The 17,052-nt window shown below is 39.2% G+C and overlaps 1 long non-coding RNA gene across 6 annotated transcripts in view; it reads left to right on the top strand.

Moving 5' to 3' along the window:
- The window catches only part of LOC116643430, a 445,025-nt gene extending 437,537 nt beyond the window's left edge, over positions 1 to 7,488 (top strand). For 5 of the 6 annotated variants that reach the window (XR_004301555.1, XR_004301552.1, XR_004301554.1 and 2 more), the window contains 4 exons: positions 1,413 to 1,552; positions 3,671 to 3,767; positions 4,148 to 4,584; positions 5,147 to 7,488. This is a non-coding gene — a long non-coding RNA (uncharacterized LOC116643430). The remainder of the gene's footprint in view (positions 1 to 1,412; positions 1,553 to 3,670; positions 3,768 to 4,147; positions 4,585 to 5,146) is intronic. The other variant, XR_004301557.1, reaches the window with a different exon arrangement.
- The last annotated feature ends 9,564 nt before the right edge of the window (positions 7,489 to 17,052 follow it).

A 17,052-nucleotide genomic window follows, 5' to 3' on the forward strand; every position in this document is an offset into this window, starting at 1 on the left:
TTAATTTTGCCAACTCTGGGGTTTAATCCATTTATCTCTGTTTTTTTCCCACTGTCCTCTAAAACCTTTCTTAAAAAGTATTTGTTTGATTTAATATGTGAAAGCTAACAAGGCCTCTAGCACACACAGTTTCAATAGTGTAATTATGTAGGGTGTAGATTTTAACTATGTTGGTGAAGAAAGGTCGTCAAACTTATGGTTTCATCTCCTCAATATTTTAGAATTCAAGAAAACAATGCTTAGGCAATTCAGCTTCTCCCCACCCCCATCCTCAAGTACAAGGTCAGTTTGACACTCTGAATGGTTAAATCATCCTTGGCAAAGAGTCTGAACTTGGCAGAAGCTCCATAATGAGAAATCCAGATGACGGGTATCATTTGTAATGTGAGTGCCCCGCACTTAATCTAGCGCTAGTTTGTTTTTGTAAGGAATAGCAATGACTTAAAAGAAGTCATTAGGGATGTTTAAGATTTTAACTACTTGACACTAGCTGTGGTCTTCACCTTTGATGGCACCTTTTTAGCATTAAATAAGCCGTATAGGCCTTCTCAAGTCAGTTCACTTCTAATGCACAGTACCAAAAGGATTCCATCAGCTTCTTGCTCTGGTTATGAAAAATACAGAACTTTCTCTAAAAATATAGGCTGGACTTCATTTACGAAAGCAGAAAACCAAGCACTGAGGCTCATCCTACTCTTATCTCGTTTGGATTTTCAACAATCACTTAAATGAAGCTGCAGAAATGCACGGCTTTTCAAAAGACTAAGATAAATATCAGGTTGAAATTTCAGGACTCCCGAGCAATTGTCTGCTGGGTCAATATATACTAAAAATAATGTCAAAGCTCTCATAACCACCCTTTATGTAATAACTTACTGCATGACCCAGGTCCATATGATTCTAAAACTTGAGCTTTTATCCACTATCCTATACTCATTTGCCTAAACACTTGCCATCTGGGCAAAGGGAGGACGGTTAAACCAGCATTTTTTTCTGACTTGATCATTATATGAAAATTGTCCAGTGAAATCAATGAAAATAGTGCCCTCAATAATTTCAAGTACACCTAATTTTAATTAAATTTATCCACTTTATTTTTGCAAACCTTTTCAATAAGAAATAGAAATATAAAAATTATACAAAGTGATAAATTTTGAACTATATTAAGAATCTTTCATAAATAGAGTATGACTTTGCCTTTCATTTTCTTTTCGGTGCCAAACAGGGTAGTAAAAGACCAAGGAATCTTAGTCTTAATTTTGCCACTGTAAGGGAAGATAAAACTTTTCTTCTATCCTCTTAGACTCAGTTCCTGATGCCTGCAAATTAAATTCACAAGAGCTAGATTAACAGGAGAAAAGGTCTATCTGTCTTATTGATGTTAATATTTTTACATGCCTGTAACTTCACAGAAAAGAAGTGAAAACCCACAGAGGTGGTTCGACTTGGAAGTTTATATACCACTTTAATAAAGGGGCAATAAATTGTGGAGAAGTGACTAGACAAAAGGAAGCAGGCCTTTGGAGTTCCAGGGGCAGTAAATTGTGAAAAGGTAAATATATGGGGAGACTAATGAAAAATAAGAGTTATTTTAGCAACATTTGTTTGTGCAGATTCATTTCAGTGCTGACTTTTCCATCTCCGTGACCATAAGACTCCTCTGGAAAGGGCATTTATGGCAGTTCTCATTTCTCAGAAATTTCTGCTTTTAGTCAGATAAGGGAAGCTCCAAGAAGTCTTTTTGATACATCAGATCCTCAATTGCTTTCCACTCAAAATAATCCGTACACCAAAGTGACATATTTTGGGATGGTATATCCTGGTATCCTTCATGACTAATTCCCTCAGAGATATTTGTTAGTCAGGTCATTTCTCTGGGACTCAGTTTCTGCACCAGTGAAGAAATTGGAGTAGACTTCTAAATTTCATTCATTCTCTGATATTCCATGGTTCTTTTATTTCTGTATACTCATTGTGGGTTTCATTTGCAAAGACTGCATACTTAAGTTATAAGCTATGTAACTTATAGTCACTCTTATGAGGAAAAAAATGCAAATCTGACATCAAATAGGGTGGAAGACTTTCCCGAAATTTACTTGTGTATTCAAGAATGTACTGGGCACATGATATTGATAAACACAGTGAGTGGATAAGAAAAATGCACTCAGTTTGGGAGATGAGACTACTTCATATGTTTTTTCATGGAAATGATCTAGGAAGGGTAAATAGGAAACTGCCTGAAAACAAATTAAGAGATTAGAGGATTTCTCAGGAGCCAACATATTGATTCTAGTTACCCTATGGCCTGCTTTTTCCCACCATATACTCACCTTCTGGGGAGGGTGATGAGTCAAACTGAGTCACACTTCCATCCACACTCAACAACTGCATCCTATGATCAATTCCTACACAATACCTCAACTACTTTGACCTTGAACTACATAATAATCCCAAATGGACCCAAGAGAGTCCCTCAAAAGAATGTGTCTATAGTGACTCTCCAGTTTCTCATAGGCAAAATTATGGAAGAGAAAATTGCAAGACTTCACTTCATGAGAGATATGCAGATCGAAAAAGCAGAGAAGCGGGCACTTGGTGGGTTACCTTGGTTTTCTTAATCAGGAGCAATGAGTTTGTAAAATGAGGACCAGTGTGATTCTTCAACCAAAATTTCAACTGAATTGAAGATGCTCTTTCATGGAAGAGCAAGGAAACTTATTTTCAAAGTCCTGGCAACCCATCAGAGAGGGAAAATTAGCTGTAATGTCCTGTTGTAGAGGCATTCCCAGCTCTATTTATATTCCACAATGACAGAAAACGCATCTGTCTAGTGTTGGAAATATACTAGAAAACTTAATTATCTGAATCCCCTCTCTGGTGGTTGAAGAAGGGCGTATCCTCAAATTACTACTCCCTGAACTCCAACCAAGACCTGGTCAGAAGGCAGTAGGTCTGTTCAGGGAGCCAACAGGAAGCTCTCCCCGACTTGAGCCAGTTGGATAGTGATGAAGCTTGCTTCAGCTGGAAGTCATTTGTACTTTTCCTCAGACTAATCAAAATCAGTGGCTTATGAGAGCACACCAAAGGTGAGCTTGCTGCCTCGGATCTGCTGTAGGTACGCAAGTTCAGCTGCTCAAATATTTAAGGGAAGTACCAGGAGTTGTCTGGTTTGCTTTGATGGAGAACAGGGTCAGAAAGAAAGAACTGCCCACCGAACGGAAAAATGAGAATTTGAGGTGTGGTACATTTACAAAAGGTCATCAGTGCTTTCCAAAATTCCACTAGGAAATATGGATAAGGATGATGGGGGGGTGGGGGTGGTTCTACCACATCTGAAAATTTCCTTTGAGCTACCTAGTCAGACAGGTTTCACCAAAGTTGTGTCTACACAGCAAATAAATTTGGAGGAAGGGAAAAACACACACACACACACACACACACACACACAGACTCATTCAAGCAACAGCTAGTCCAAGTACACTCAGTAATGCTGGATCATCAAAAGTCTAGAAATGACCAGATATTCAAAATAAGTAATTGTTTGACAAAACACGTTTCTAAAAGGTAGTTTTTTTTTGGGGGGGGGTTGCTAAATGTCTCTCAGAAAGGGGTATTCTCCTTAAATATGTTTGAGTTGTCACTTGGTGACTTGCTTTTTATACTTTTCCAGAAGTTGGAAGAAGTAACCTATCCCTGGAATTCCTCTCTCTGGTGGTTCTACATAGCAGCCCAACAGCCTGCAGATTTGCTCGGCCTTCTGGGGGAAGGTAATCTAATACTGGCTTTTTCTTTTTTTTACCATAAACAGAATTGGTACTTTGGTCAATAAAATTTACCTATAAGGTAAACATTCACAAATGTGCTCATTGCGATTACTTGAGAGTAGAGATGGGACAAGTTTCAGCTGGGAGCATCACCGGGGGTGGGGGTGGGGGGCCGGCAGCAGGATTGCCTGACAACGAAGATACTGGCCTAGGAAGTAAAAGGGAAAACCCAGAACCATACCCAGCACCCCTCCCTATTCAAACATGACAGAATAGTAATCTTGAGCTTATGTAAACTGCTGCAAATTTCCAAGAAATTCTTTCTCTATCATGCTGACTCAATACAATGTTTTTGTTACTTTATTATTTTTTCTTAATTATAGGGTATCAGCTTTGTGCCAGGTATACGTGTTAGGTCAAATACACCTGCCATTGATGAACTTGAGGAAGAAGAGACACAGATGCTCACTAAGCGTGAAGAGTTCTGTTCACAGACATGCACGGAGGAGGACAGAAGTAAAAGAAGATAGCCAGAAAAATTATCTGGAAAAATCGAAGCTTTGCTTTTGTTGTCTTTAGGACAAACTGCTCCAAATACTCCTCCGTGTTGCTTGCTGAAAAAAATCAGCGTAAGCCAGTCTTTGTCTGGCTTTGGAGTATATTCAGTCAGGCCGTGACAGACCCCCTCTGACCAGGCCCAGCAAGCTCCAACCATGCAACATCCACCTAGGAATTCAGCAAGAAGGGATGGCCTTGGCCACACAGCCGGGACTGCTGCTATGGCAGGAAGAAGGAGCAGGAGGAGAGGAAAAGGAGAAAGGTAGAAGAGCAAGAGGAGGAGAAGCCTGAAGAGAAGGAAAAAGAAGGGGGAGGGGGGGAAAAGAGGAAAGGAGAGAAGGAAGGAAGAGGAAAGAAAAGAAAAATTATGGAGGAGGAGGGAAAGAAGGAGGACAAGGGAGAGAAGAGAGAGGAAGGGGATAAAGGTGGAGGAAGAAGAGAAAAAGTTGGACTGGCAGGGAGGGAAGAGGGAGAAGACAGACCCCAGAATTAAAAACAAACAAACAAACAAACAAAACAAAACAAAATAAAAACCCAGAGGCACCTGGGTGGTTCAGTGGGTTAAGTGTCCGACTCTTGATTTCAGCTCAGGTCATGATCTCAGGGTCCTGAGATTGAGCCCCCTGTCGGGCTCTGCGCTCAGCAGGGAGTCTGCTAGAGATTCTCTCTCCCTCTGCCCCTCCCTCCCCACCAAATAAATAAATAAATCTTAAAAAAAAAAAAAAAGTTGGACTGGCAGGGAAGGAAGAGAGAGAAAACAGACTCCAGAATTAAAAACAAAAACAAAAACAATTCTGGCTGAAACCCTGCTTTGTCTTTATAAGCTTGTTTGCTTCAACCTTGGTGATACACAAGCAGGAAAAAAAAGGACAAGGGTATTCCTCCAGGAAAAAAAAGAAGGAGAAACAGCTTCTGCCATCTGAAAAGTGAGTGAATTCCATTCCTTTCTATGGGAAGGCTAGCCACCTGGTATGCAGGGAAAACACAGACAACACTGTTGGGGGGCAAAACCCAAGTACCCAGAAGTGGCCAGAATGAGGAAATGTCAGCCCAAGAATCCTATTGTCTTTTATCATGCAAATTGATATTTTGGTGGAGATTTCTTCCCAGGTCCTGTTTTCCTCTGGAAGAGAAATCCCCTCCTTCCCCATCTAACATACAAACATATAGATTACTTGCTGCCTGAATTTTAAGACCAATTTTTATGATCTTGGAGGTGCTTTTGTTACTGTTTAGCAAATATGAAATACCACTATTTTGTAGTCATAGATTTGTGTTTATGAGACCATGACAATTCTAGTAATGTTTTCTTGACTATAACGAGTGTGCATTTTGGCTTCATTTTATCAGAGATGGTCTTCACTGCAGAGGAATTCACCTACCGATGATCACCTTCTTGGGGACATTCATATACCCGGATTCCTTTTGAGCCTGGTCTTACGGGGTGTCTTGCTTTTATTGGTCTACTCAGCTGTGGGTACATAAAAGTTTCAAATGTCATAAAAATATACATGGGGTTTGTATTTTTGTTTTTTGGTCTTTGGCTTTCTAATAACGATATCAAACCTCATTACCCCGTTGTTTAGAACACAGACAAAGCCTTTGATGGGAAGCACAGAGCTTACAGACAAGTTAGTTCAGTGGTTTTTTTGTTTGTTTTTTTTTTAACAAATTGGGCCTCTTTGGGCAAAATTAGGCTCAAAAGTATTTGTTTGAATTTTCAATGTTTAATATATTGGTTTGACTTGTCTATGTGCCACTAAAAATGCATAAAAAACAAATCAGCTGATTGTTTGACAACATAAACCACCCGCTCCATTCTCCCCCACCCCCCAAAAAAACAATTATTTTGTTGAATGTTTCATTTTTTAAATTAACTGTGCAGGCTTTTGCTAGACATGGGCTTGGATTGGCATGCAATGCCAAGCAAAAGCAGAAGTCTGGTGTAAATGCTCTTGTGCAATAATACATATTTGTGTGTATTTATGTATAAATGCCTGTTTATGTATACATGAAATGTATAAAACATTGAGGCACAAACTAATTCTTGGCCCCTATGATTTAGAGCAATTTTCCAACTGAAAACCTTCCAATTCCTTGATTTCAGTTGTCTATTCCTTTTAAGCCAAAACTTACTCTTACTCTCTGCAGGGGATCATAATACATGGTCTGTGATTTGTGTCTCAAGAATTTCTTGGGCACTTCAAAGAAATCATTTTGTTTGACCTTGATACCTTTAAAGCCTTAGAAATGAAAATGGAGTTGAATTTATTAATTTTAAATGAATGAAATGCTGGAGAGCAACTTAGTTCTCTAGGGCAGGAATTCTCTTTCCATGCATGGAGAAATAAGAATCCCCTCAAACGGTCTCCTATTTGAACATATTCTTTTCCTTGGGTAAAGGGACCACAAGCTGGCTTCCCCAGTTAGCCACATACCGTGGGGTAACATACAGCAGTGAGACTTGGTATACAAGCATATACTTTGCCAGGAAAACCCACTCTTAATACTACAGAAGTTAAGACCATTCTCAGAGGAACGTGTAAATTCCTAATTCCTACAGCCTTGTGTTCTTTCCCTCCTCCACGAACTTACCATTGAAGGATGGAGAGATTGGATAAATATGGAGATGTGATCTTTAGAGACATGGGCATATAGAGATTGAATATCTATATCAATAATGAATTTATATACCACTGAAAGATATATATATCCCCTACTCCTCCAGCATTCTACTGTCTTGAGTATGCCTTAAGGATTCCCCAAGATTTTGCCCTGGTTCTTTTCTCTTCTTATTCTATACACTCTTCCCTGGACATTCTCATAACTTCTGCAATCGCTTCAACCACTACTTATAGGCTAATGGATCCCCAAGTTTCTAAGTATTGTCTGTGACTTCATTACCACCTTCCCTCCAGGAATGCCATTATCATCACTTCTCACTACCCACTCAAGAATTTCTTAGGCACTTCGTGGGAATAATTGTGTCTGATCTGGATGCTATTAAGGATGTAATAATGAAATGTTATCAAATATCCTACCATTAATGTTATCAGCATTAGAAACCTCAGGACTCTCCTTGGTCCCCCTTACCCCTTACATCAAATGTGTTTCCAAATCTTGTTGATTTAAGTCTACCTCCAATGTCTCTCAAATCTGGCTTCTCTTTTCTATTTTTCTTTCTTTCTTTCTTTCTTTCTTTCTTTCTTTCTTTCTTTCTTTCTTTCTTTCTTTTCTTTTCTTTTTTTTTTTTTTAAGAGAGAGAGAGAGGAGAGGGGAGGGGCAGAGGGAGAGGGGAAAGACAATCTTAAGCAGGCTCCACACCCAGCATGGAGCCTATGTGGGGCTCGATCTCACAACCCTGAGATCATGACCTGAGCTGAAACCAAGAGTCGGTTGCTTAACTGACTGAGCTACCCAGGAGCCCCTGGCTTCTTTTCCATTCCAATTCTTACTCTCAGAATTAAGTCTTCATCTCCCACATGGAGAGTTACTTAGGGATGAGGGAGGCAGGATATTGCGAGTGGTGCCAATGCATTGGAGTCAAGGTTTAAATCTAACTTGGCTGCTTACTGACTGGGTAACCTTGATTGAGATACTTAATCTATCCACACCTACACCTTCTCGTAGGGGTATTTTGAACTAATTAGTTTGGTGTTCCTAATGCTCTTGGGGTTTTGCCTTATACACACAGTGAGCCTTCAATAAATAATCACTCCTTACTAAAAGGTCGCCCTGCCTTGGTTATCCACTAAATACCAGGAGAACCTTCTCTGCTGTAACAACTCAAAGTGTCTCCAGACATTGCCAAAGATCTCCTGGGTGTGCAAAATCACCCCTGGATGAGAACCACTGTCCTAAAGGACAAAGGACAAATTGCTTGACTTACAAGGCCCTTCACAAGCTGAAGCAAGGTTAGCTCTCTTCCTTTGCTTCCTGCTGCCCCATCCCATGCTCCTTATTCTCCAGTTGAATCCCGTCCCTCTCACAAAGCAGGGTCCTTGCCCAAAACTTTGCCCTCCTTTGAACATGGTGTCCCTGTGCTGAGATGCCCTCCTCCAATCTCCCCACCTAACACATGTTTCCTTTTCATCCAACATCCAGCCCAAATGTCCCCTCTACCCAGGGTCTCCTGGTCAGAGATACTTTCACGTGAGACTTTCAGAGATACTTTTTTATCTTGTTCAGTGCATGCTGTTGGTTCATCTGCCTATTTTACTTCCCCTTAGTGCATAATTCACTTCTAGAACACAGAAATCATAATTTATTCATCTCTGTCCCTCCATAGTTGATAGTATGGCATCTAACCCATCATAGGGATTCAAGAAGTATTTTAAAAGAAATTGGGCTGTCATATGTCCCCCTATTTACTGAGTCCCCTCTGAGTGGTAAATTGGTTATTCCACAAAATACTTTAAATTTCCCTTTACCCACTGATATATTCTCATCTTAATTGTCATTTGGTCAGAGCCCTTTGTGATAGCTAAACTAACAACCTAATCCAGTGTCGGGCAGGATGTGTTAATGACCGGGGGGGGGGGGGGGCAGGGTTTGTTCCCCATCCCGGAAGCTCACTGCTAGGGAGGAGACTGTGGTTATGAACACAAGCTCCACAGGCAGCTTCCCTGGGTTCAAATCTCTCTTGGTTTTGTTTTTCTTTTTAGTTGGTAAAATGAGGGTGTTGATGGTATTAACTTCAAAGTGTGATTTTGAAATTAAATGAGGTCATGAATCTAGAGCATGTGTAAGTCTCACATAAGAATTGGCTAATGATTGTTAGATTTCCACATCTGTCGAAGACCCTATTGAAACAATGCCCTTATTACCATGCTAATGGTAATAAGGGCAAGTTTGGTGCCCTTATTAGGGAAGTTTGGTGCCAGGCAGGGTTTTTCGGATGTGTTAAATCATGCCATATGAGCGATCTCATGTTTTAGTCCCTGGGGCAGTCACCTCAACCGTAGCACAAGTGCCAAAAAAAGTTGCCTTGCTCCTTCTTCTACATCCCCTCCATGTATAGCTACAGACAGGAAGTATTTATGTCTCTTTCAATGCTGACTCACCCTCACATTTTACACAGACTTATATATATACAAAGAAAATACATAGGCACCCACATATGTGAATATAGTTTTTGTTTTTAAGGGCTAACCTTACTCAAAATATGCTTACACACCCCTTTCCCTTCACCTAAATGTCAGGAAGAAATTAGCCTCTGGCAGTAGTTGCTGGTCAAGTTCAAGTGTCAGGCATCGCAGCGTTTAGAGGGATGCTCCCAACGGTGCTGCGAGAGCCGTGGGCATCTATACTGGCTTAGCACAAGCAGCTGGTTAGAGGTTAACCTACAAACTCTGAGGGGAACCTGGAGGTACAGTGCATAAGGGCAGAGAGGTGTCAGTCTGACTGCTATGTGTCCTACTTCTACTATTTCTGGTCTGCTGTAAGGAGGAAAAAATCCTATTACCAAGGATACCTGGTGTACAACTTATTCCAATGCACAGCTTACTCTGCATCTATTGTGTGATGTGCCTAAAAGTATTGCCCCCTACAACGTCTTCACTCCATAAATATCCTTTATCTCATCCATCTTGGGAGCGCTTGAGTCTTTGCATAGACTGAAACAAAAACTGATTTGGATGGGCTTTAGTACATCTAGAACGTTCAGTGGTCTCAGTGGCTGCATGAGAAAATCCCGTGGTCAGTGATGCCAATTGCCATATAATAAATTACATCATGTGACAGCTGTAGGAAGCACAACGGTCCAAACAGCACTGCTAAATTGGGACTCTACACCTTGCGCCTGATTAGGTTTATAAATATCCATATCACCATGTGCAAGTTATTTTTCTTCTCTAGATCAGCTTTGTCATTTTTCAAATGGGAATCATATTATTTTTTAGAGGTTGTTTTATAAAACCAAATAAGATACCACATGTAAAGACGTTGGCAGTTTTCAAGTTTTACACGTTAATGTTGAACGTTAACATTTTAAAGTTATGTTGATGTTAAAATATTAAAGCTTAAATGTCAAAATTTTATAGGACATTATTTTCATACCACAGAAGGTTTGAGAGTGTGACTTCATTTCTCAATATCTAAGCATATTTGCCATATGTACTGAGTGCCTCTACTGGACAGATAGGATGCAAAGCTCTAGAGTCACAAAGAAGAAAGACACAAATTGCCTGGAGGAATTTGGAGTTGGTGGGGAATAGACACATACAACAATTACATTGAGCTATAGTAGGAACTTTAATAGAGCTAATGCACAATGAGCAATGGAGACACAAAGAAAAGAGGCTCAAACACCCTGAGTTAATTTATCCGTAGCAGTACATGAACTGGGAACTCCAGAAAGCCAAGTTGTATCCCCTTGAATGCTGTCTTCATGGAGCTGGATGAGAATATACACACATGTAGTTCAGTGTTCGGATGGTAAGTGTTCGGAAGCTACTAATAGCCAATATTGATCACAGCAGGGTTCATATAACAGCTTTTTAAAAACATTTATCCCTTTAAAATCAAATTGGTAGGTTTATCTAGACTTCAAAGGTTTCAGATCTTACATTTATTTACTGAACATTTACTATGTCCCAGGCATGGAACTGGATGTTTTTACTGCATTATCACATTTAAAAGCTAAATAAAGATGGAGGTAGATTTAATTTAATCCCATTATAAGCTTCTGTTCTCCATCATGAGGCCATTTCTATATCCTGGCTCAGGGCCCATACTCACACTACTTTGCTGGAATTCTGTTGAAGAAGAAATCTGTTCTAACCAAAATATTCTAAATAATTTAGCTGCCAGCCCGTGAAGAAAAATAATATCTCTTTGGTAATGGACTTTTTTTTCAGTAACTGGCTTTGAATATCTACACAATATCACTTTTCTTAATAAACATTTACATGCTCTTCAAAGTCTTCTGTTAATTTGTTCAGCAAATCTGTAAATAAGAGAAGGAGATTTGTTGGTGTATTGGTTTGCTAGGGCTGCCACAACAAAGTGTCACAAACTGGGTGGCTTAAACAGTGGAAATTTATTGTCTCATAGCTCTAAATGCTGGAAATCGTAGATCAAAGCGTCAGCAGAGTTGATTCTTTCTGAGGGCTGTGAGAGAGAATCTGTCCGATGCCGCTCTCCAGCTTCGGGTGGTTTGCTGGCAGTCTTTGGTTTTCCTTGGCTTTCAAAATCATGACCCCAGTCCCTCCTTCATCTTCATATGGCATTCTTCCTATGTACATGTCTATCTCCATATTTCCATTTTGTAATAAGGACACCCGCCATATTGGTTTGCGATCCACCCTCATGACCTCATCTTAGCTGAATTGTAAAGACCTTATGTCCAAATGAGATCACATTCTTGAGCTACTAGGAATTAGGACTTCGGCATATGAATTTTAGAGGGACACAATTCAACACATAAGATTTAGTAAAAGATGGTACTTTCTAAATATTGATCCTAGATAGGATTGACTCTGGTCAATTCAAGATAGAAGTGCATTAAAGATCTAAAGGGTGCCTCACGGAAAGATCTGAGATATTACTGATTGCAAACTCCCTGAAGAAAATGTAAATCATTGCTAATAACTTCTTGAGCTTCAATTTACTGATTTAATTAAGGTTAGTTATAATCATTCAATTACTTTCACATTTCACAACTGTCTGATTACTAACAGCAAAAGGTAACCAATACCAGGAAACAATATGTGCCTAGTCACAGTGAGCTTGCGTGAGTGTGCATTCAATGCGTATGTGTGCGCATGTGTATGTGACAAAATAAACTTTGAAAGTGCTTGTTAACTTTTTAAAGAAAACACATTACATTCAAATAAAGTTTTGCTAAATGGGTCAGCCCAGTACTTACTTTTTTCATTAACACCTTTCTTGTATGATTTTTAAGGAGGTCTTTCACAAATGTAATATGTGCCAAAAATTAGATTTAACTAACATTTAAAATTGATTTCATTGTAATTTCACATTTATTATCTTATTTTATGCTAGAACTATGAGGACCATAGAGTATTGAAATCTCTATTTAACTGTGGGAAAAAGAAGGTGCAGGGGAAATAAATAACATACGTACCATCACACAGAATTTGTTGGGGGAGAAAGTAGGATGAGAAGCCAGGTTTCTTGCCATTTAAAGCAAACTAAATATAGCCATAAACTTCCCATGACATACAAATGAGCACAGCCAACTGTTCTGTCACGTTGTGAAATTGCACAATTCTTAACACTAAAAGTGTTGAATTATCCATTTGGTTTCATCTTTACTTCTTCCTTACTCTGATCTGCATAATAAAGAGTTAAAAGCAGCCTAACCAGAAGTTGTGCTGAAGATTTTGATGAAAAGAATTTCTCCCACACCAGCATGAATTGGTTTTACAACAACGATGCTCAGTGAGAGTTGGATTTTGCTTTCTTCTGTAGTAAAAAGTCTTTCTTATTATAGGAAGCTAATTTCCAGGATATGATAACCCATCACAGGTCAACTTGTAAATGTCCAAGGCCAAAGTCAGTGGTTTTAACCACCCAAGGAGAAGAAACTCTGAATTGTGTTGCCTAGAAATCTGATGGCATTTGTGAAATGGAATTCACGTATAATAAAAAATGATCTATGCCTTTACTGGCCATAAGAGACATGAGTGCATTTCATTCACAGACAGTCACACAGTCTCAGTTTGTATTAAGAGTTCACCACAAAGTTTACAATGAAATCTTCTGCACCCAAACCTAACCTCTCTTCTGTGTTCTCATTCACCTACTGGATGTTGCACTCACTCAACCATCTTGCCATTTTGTTCACATGCTCTATCAAAAGCAAAATCCACAATCTTCCCTCAAAACCAACTTCAACTCATAACTGCATTTCTGACAGGTATTCCACCCTTTTCTTGACACACCCTGGCTCAGAAAGGCAGTCATTTTTGAAACTGCCCTCAGACAATCCCCAAGTACTAAAAGTTCTTTCTTTACAGTGGTTCTTTCTTTTCACTGCTTTGGATAGGACCTTAGTTCAGGCTTTAGCCCCTAACTCCTACAAGAGTGTAATGGCCTCCTACTTACTCCCCATGTGGTTTGGGCCTACAGAAACAACTCCTGGCTTGCTCAAGACCCATCCAAGATCATACCTCCACCAACCCCTACAAACTCTTCCTACTACAGAGTAGACCACATTCAGTTCTTCGTACTCATTAAACTCACAGATCTGCTTTCTATTCCATGGTACAATGGGGTGGCTCTCTCACCAGACACATTTTTTTGTTAGCCTCCTCCCATTAGAGGTTAGTGATCCAACCATGAGCTTTTCAGATGGTTAGAGCATGTGAATCTTAACTGACCTCACAGAATAGCTGCCTCCTGGCTGTTTTCAAATAACATCACCTCAAATTTATGGCCCTTCGATAGACTGAACAAAATCTCAATTCCTTGAAATTATATTGAAGACTGTCTCGTTATTATAAATTATTGTGGTTTAAAACAAAAGATTTCTCTGGTCATTTCTACTTATGAAATCAATACCTTTTGTAGAAATTTGGAAAATAAAGAAAAACAAAGAGAAAGGTTTTTTTTTGTTTTTTGTTTTGTTTTGCTTTTAAAGATTTTACTTATTTGACAGAGAGAGAGAGACAGCGAGAGAGGGAACATAAGCAGGGGGAGTGGGAGAGGGAGAAGCAGGCTTCCCGCCAAGCAGGGAATCCAATGCGGGGCTGGATTCCAGGACCCTGGGATCATGACCTGAGCCAAAGGCAGACGCTTAACGACTAAGCCACCCAGGCGCCCCCAAAGAGAAAAGTTTTTTAAATCATCCATCACCACTTAAAACACTAGGAAATGTTTATCTTCTCCCCACCACAGGGGTTGAGTGCATTTTAATTTTTTTTTCCTTTCTACATCTTCATTATTGTTCAATGTCATTAAACTATCTAAATAGCCTTCAAGTATATAAAATATATTATAATTTAATCAACCACTTCAATTATTAGACATTTGGTTTGTCTATAAAATTTTGCCATTAGTTAAAAAAAGTTTTGATGGGTGGCTCAGTCAGTTAAGTGTCTGCCTTCGGCTCAGGTCATGATCTTGGGGTCCTGGGATCGAGTCCCGCATCGGGTTCCTTGCTCAGCAGGGAGCCTGCTTCTCCCTCTGCCTGCAACTCCCCCTGCTTGTTCTCTCTCTCTCTCTCTGATGGATAAATAAAATCTTTAAAAAAAAAAACTTGGATGGATATCCTCACAAATTTTGTGCACAATTCTGAGAATACCTACTCATCACAGCCTCGCTAGCACTGGAAATGGCGTCCACTTTTCAAATACCTAAAAACGTAGTCAAATACCAAAGAGGGTGGATGTTTTCATATTTATTGACAAGCCATGTTTCTTTTCTGGATTATAAGATTATATAAATTGCCCTTTGGATACAGCTATTACTTCTTTCTTACTGAGCTATAAAGGGTCCTTACAGATTAAAGATGTTATATCATGATGGAATTTTAAGCTTCAAAATGCTCCTGGGATTTAACAATCAGGAGTCATTTATGACTTTACAAAAATAATTTCAGTGGTGAGGCTGGTATGGGATCTATGTTGCTAAAATTGAAATATGAATGAAACTAAGGAATGAGAAATCCGGTATTGAAGTAAACAGAGAAAAGAAAGAAGATGTAGAGACAGAAACAGAATTTCATGTAAGGAATTGATTATGTATGTTTGTTAGTTTGCCATTATTGGATGTGGGAAGAAGATAGAAAGATTAACTCATGGAACAAGATTCCAGAAGAGTAAGAATATAAGATTGAGACTATAGGTAGAGAAAAACAGATTTGGGAAGGATGAGAGAGTTTCTTTCTCAAGAGTTAAAGGTGCCTGAAAATGCAGATATTTGGAGCTTGTGGGAAGACAAATGAAGGCAACCCATTTACCATTTTCATTTCCAGGGTATTTGTCTTCTTTTCACAAGCTGAGACACAGACAAAAAAGAAAAATGGCATGAGAAATGGCAAAACAGTGCCTGTCATCTGAGTAGCATAAAAACACTTCTCCTTTAGAGAGATGAAGAGAGGATTGGTTTTTATAAATTCTTTCAAAGTCATAAGGACTTTGACTCTAAGGCAAAGACTCTAAATTAGTTGCAAGAAGCATTCTAAATATGCCTAAGGATGTAACCAGAGAAAAAAACAAAGCTGATTAAAATAGGAATTTTTAAAGTTTTTTTAATTATTATTTTGAAAGAGGATAGGGGGTAGAAAGGCATACCTCTATCTCTTCCTTAGTATTTTCTACAGAAAAAGCAGTTAAAACCACAAGGTATAAAATTACATTTTTCAATAGGTGATAGAAACTCAAAAAAAAAAAAAAAAAAAATGCCCAGGAGAAAAAAATTTCACCACTTCAACTAATCATTTGACAGAAGGGTCCATGGGAATGCTTATACCATTTTTTTAAAGTTTATTTCCTCTTCCCTCACTTACTCCATGAGCTTTTATTATTGCTTACTGTGTGTAGCACTGGGTCAAACAAAATCTGTCCAGGAGAGTGGTAGGTAGAGTGATCCAAATGATGGTTTCTTGAGTGTGAGCACGGCATCCTGTTAAATGTATTAGCCATTTACCTATAATGATTCATTCTGTTCTACCATTAGAAGTTCATTCCCTAAGTCCTGACCTTTACTTCTCATGAGTGGACATAGAATAATACCACGAGGGGCGACACAGACACTTGGGACAAACCAGGCAGGAAAGCCACCCAATTAGGACAAAAGAAGCTATAAAGCCACATACATAGAAGGTCAAAATATAGAGAAAAAAGTCTAGAGGCAAAACACAAAATGAAAAAATCTACCAATTTGTTATATCTGGTGGGTGAATACAATACTGAAAATAAAATTCAGAACCACAAATAATAATCCTAACTAAAATTCATGGATTCTTTATACTAGGTATGGAGCTAAATATCTTGCATGCATTACTTCAAGTAATTTTTATGAAGACATAATGAGCATTATTTCCATTTTGCAGGTGAGGAAACTAAGGCTCAGATAGATTTAAGTCACAGAGCTCCTAAGTGCCAAAGCCTGAATTTGAATTCAGGATGCAAAGTCAGTTCTGTCTGCCTTATGAGTCAGAGCTGGTAACCACACATCACCCTTCTAGGGGGGTACAAGCACGAAGCAGGTGGACACTGTTGGCCAGGAATGGGAACAACCCCAGGACTTTGGCCATAAATAGGGCGTAACTGGTGATGGTGACCTGGTACACGGATGAGGGGGCTTGAGCTAAAGGCTCAAGGTAGTGCTGGCTTATTCAAGGATTCTCCACTAAAATGCAAATACTCAGAAGATTATCTAAGCTCTAACCAATTATTGGTTAATAGTTTCTCAGGAATGAGATTGTTAATTAGCAGAATTCTGGTGGCAACAGTAACCAAGATAGATACGTAGATATTCCTAGAAAGTGTCCCTAGAGGGGCGCCTGGGTGGCTCAGTCGTTAACTGTCTGCCTTCGGTTCAGATCATGATCCCAGGGTCCTGGGATTGAGCCCCGAGTTGGGCTCCCTGCTCCGCGGGAAGCCTGCTCCTCTCTCTCCCACTCCCCCTGCTTGTGTTCCCTCTCTCACTGTGTACCTCTCTGCCAAATAAATAAATAAAATCTTTTAAAAAAAGAAAGAAAGAAAGAAAGAAAGGAAAGAAAGAAAGAAAGAAAGAAAGAAAGAAAGAAAGAAAGAAAGAA

Source organism: Phoca vitulina, unplaced genomic scaffold, assembly GCF_004348235.1.
Source record: "Phoca vitulina isolate PV1807 unplaced genomic scaffold, GSC_HSeal_1.0 scaffold26, whole genome shotgun sequence".
Lineage (NCBI taxonomy): Eukaryota > Metazoa > Chordata > Mammalia > Carnivora > Phocidae > Phoca > Phoca vitulina.